The sequence below is a fragment of the Amblyomma maculatum genome, chromosome 1 (assembly GCF_055883805.1).
Source record: "Amblyomma maculatum isolate TAMU_Amacu chromosome 1, ASM5588380v1, whole genome shotgun sequence".
In the NCBI taxonomy this organism is placed as follows: Eukaryota; Metazoa; Arthropoda; class Arachnida; order Ixodida; family Ixodidae; genus Amblyomma; species Amblyomma maculatum.
Window position 1 is genome coordinate 155,332,999 of NC_139344.1, and position 3,334 is coordinate 155,336,332.

General features: G+C 46.2%; 1 pseudogene; it reads right to left on the reverse strand.

The window, feature by feature from the left end:
- On the reverse strand, positions 1–1,368 carry LOC146204688 (cytoskeleton-associated protein 5 pseudogene; annotated as a pseudogene).
- Between the last annotated feature and the right edge of the window lie 1,966 nt (positions 1,369–3,334).

A 3,334-nucleotide genomic window follows, 5' to 3' on the forward strand; every position in this document is an offset into this window, starting at 1 on the left:
TTAATTCTGTTGCTGATACAGGCTTGCGTGTGGCGCTTTTTCTGGTAGGGCAGCAATCATTTCGGCTTTTTAACTGCACCCTTTAACCTTTTCCCTTTTGCGATTGTCCAGGTCTCCTAGGAACAGCAGGATCGCTTGCTCCCAAACCACTTTCATCGCAGTCCCCAAGGCCATGCTCGAACCTTCTCTTACTGCTGGGTCAGAGTCATTCAGTGTCTTCAGTAGTGATGTCACCAGGGTCTTCAGGAGCTTTTTGTTAAGAACAGTAGGAGTTGACTTTGAAAACAGGCGTACCAGAAACAGAGTTGTTTCCCCTTTTATTTTGGGGTTTTTTTATTGGCAAGGGTGGCCATGACATCTTCCAAGATGGCTTCCGAAAAGCAGTGTCCAGTGCTCCTTTCAGTGCGGTGACGACGTTCTCCTTTCTCTCCTTAAACTTCTCTATGTATGCATGTATGCAGGAATTGACGTAAGGGCGAAACGTATGCCTTATTTTAAGCCAGCGGCCAGCACAGGCACTTGGCAGACAGCACCACGACTATCACATTAATTTCTTTGGCTACCATCCTTTTCAGCACTTTGACGAGATCGGCATAATCGTCAGCTTCAAGCTTGTGGTTGCTCACAAGCTCATGCAGTTTTTCAAGCGGTTCTTTTCTTTGCCGCCAAATTTTAGCAGCAAATGTTTCATAGAAGCCCTCGGGAAGCTTGGAAAGGAGGCCTACAGCTTCCAGCAGCTCGTATGCACCGCAGGGTTTTCAGAATAGCCGTCACACTCTTCTCCCACTTCACCGACGTCCACTGCATTTGAGCCAGCTTCATCTACCTGCACTCTGTTCAGCTGGTGCTTAGAACGCATGTAGCGCTCTGGGGACGCGGTTCCCTTCTCCACTTTGACGAACTCTGCTTCAAGCTCAGACTTTTGAACCGGCGTCAGTGATGTAGCGGCTTCAGTGAATCGCCTATCTAGCGGTGCAGTTTAACGGTGGCGAGTTTACTTTCTTTCTGCACATAATTGTCCCTGTCCTCAAGCAACTTGTGAATGGTCTTGAAGAGAGGCTCAACAGCAATGACGCGAGCGCCAAAGAGACGCAAGTACTCTCTCATCGCAGACGCGATCAGCAAGCTGAGCATTTTCGACAAATTAATGGACAGCCTCTATAGGCCCTTCACCTGGCATGCTGCATTGCTTTCAGTGACAAAGTTCTTGATGAGAGGCAAAAACTTCCTGAATTCCGGGCTTCTAGGATCAGTGACTGAGCGAAACAGTTTTTTAGCATCTTCGTATCCTCTCAAACGAACCTTCCACAACTTGTGTTGGCAACGATCTTCTACAAGTAACTTCAGGTACTCTATGTCTTCAGTCATTCTCTTTCGCCAGAAGCGAAACAAACAAAAAAACTAGGTCTCTGCAAACTCACCGATTCACAAATATAAATTTGTCAAAACCCTGCTGCAACATATGTGTCGTGTTGGCCGGCGCACGACCGCGGGAATAGATCCCTCAGCTCATGCCACACGAGACTGTCTTTATTCAAGTGTCATCATCATCATCATCATCAGCCTGATTATACCCACTGCAGGGCGAAGGCCTCTCCCATATTTCTCCACTTAACCCGGTTCTGCGCTAGCTGCATCCACTTGACCCCTGCGAACTTCTTAATCTCATCCGCCCACCTAACTTTCTGCCGCCCCCTACTACGCTTTCCTTCCCTTGGAATCCAGTTTGTTACCCTCAGCGACCATCGGTTATCCTCTCTTCGCACTACATGTCCTGCCCATGCCCATTTCTTCTCCTTAATTTCCACTAGAATGTCGGTAACTTGAGTTATTTCTCTGACCCACTCTGCACGCTTTCTATCTCTTAACGTTGCCCCTACCATTTTTCGACATGTCCTGCCCATGCCCATTTCTTCTCCTTAATTTCCACTAGAATGTCGGTAACTTGAGTTATTTCTCTGACCCACTCTGCACGCTATCTCTTAACGTTGCCCCTACCATTTTTCGTTCCATAGCCCTCTGGGTTGTCCTCAACTTAAGTAGAACTCTCTTGGTTAGCCTCCACGTTTCAGCCCCATAGGTGAGTACAGGCAAGATGCAACTGTTGTATACTTTCCTCTTGAGCGATACCGGTAAGCTGCGAGTGCTTGCCAAATGCGCTCCATCCCAATCTTATTCTTCTTGTTATTTCCTTTTCATGGTCCGGATCTGCGGTTACTACCTGTCCTAAGTACACATATTCGCCTACTACTTCCAGTATTTCGCTACCTAACGTAAACTGCTGTTCTTTCCCGAGGCTGTTGAACATTACCTTAGTCTTCTGCATATTGATTCTCAAGCCTACCTTTCTACTTTTTCTGTCTAGGACATCAATCATTATTTGCAGTTCATCCCCCGAGTTGCTTAGCAAGGCAATGTCATCAGCAAATCGCAGATTACTGAGGTATTCTCCATCCACCCTTATCCCTAACTGCTCCCATTCCAAGTGTCTGAATACTTCCTCTAAACAAGCTGTGAATAGTACTGGGGAGATTGTGTATCCTTGCCTAACACCTTTCTTTATGGGAATTTTGTTGCTTTCTTTATGTAGAACTATGGTTGCTGTGCAGCCACTATATATATCTTCCAGCACTTTCACGTACGACTCGTCTACCCCCTGATTTCGCAATGCCTGCATTACCGCCGAGGTTTCAACTGAGTCAAATGCTTTTTCGTAATCAATGAATGCTATGTATAAGGGCTGGTTATATTCCGAGCATTTTTCAATCACCTGATTGATGGTATGGATATGATCGATAGTAGAGTATCGTTTCCGAAACCCTGCTTGATCCTTTGCTTGATTGCAGTCTAAGGTTGTCCTGATTCTATTAGCGATTACCTTAGTAAATACCTTATACGTAACAGACAGTAAGCTGATTGGTCTGTAATTTTTAGGGTCCTTAGAGTCCCCTTTCTTGTGAATGAGGATAATGTTTGCATTCTTCCATGGTTCCGGTACCGCCGATGACACCAGGCACTGCGTATACAGAGTGGCCAGTTTTTCTAGCACGATATCCCCCCCGTCCTTCAGCAAATCTGTAGTTATCTGATCCTCTCCAGCTGATTTCCCCCTTTTCATAGTTTCTAGTGCTTTCTTGACCTCGTCCTTCGTCACTGGTGGAACGTCTGACTATTTTTCCCTACCGCCAATCTCATTACGGTCCTGACTACTTTGGCTACTGTAGAGATCTGTGTAGAACTCCTCGGCTACTTTGACTATCTTGTCCATATTAGTGATGACGTTGCCCGCCTTGTCCCATATCGCATACATCTGGTTTTTGCCTATGCCCAATTT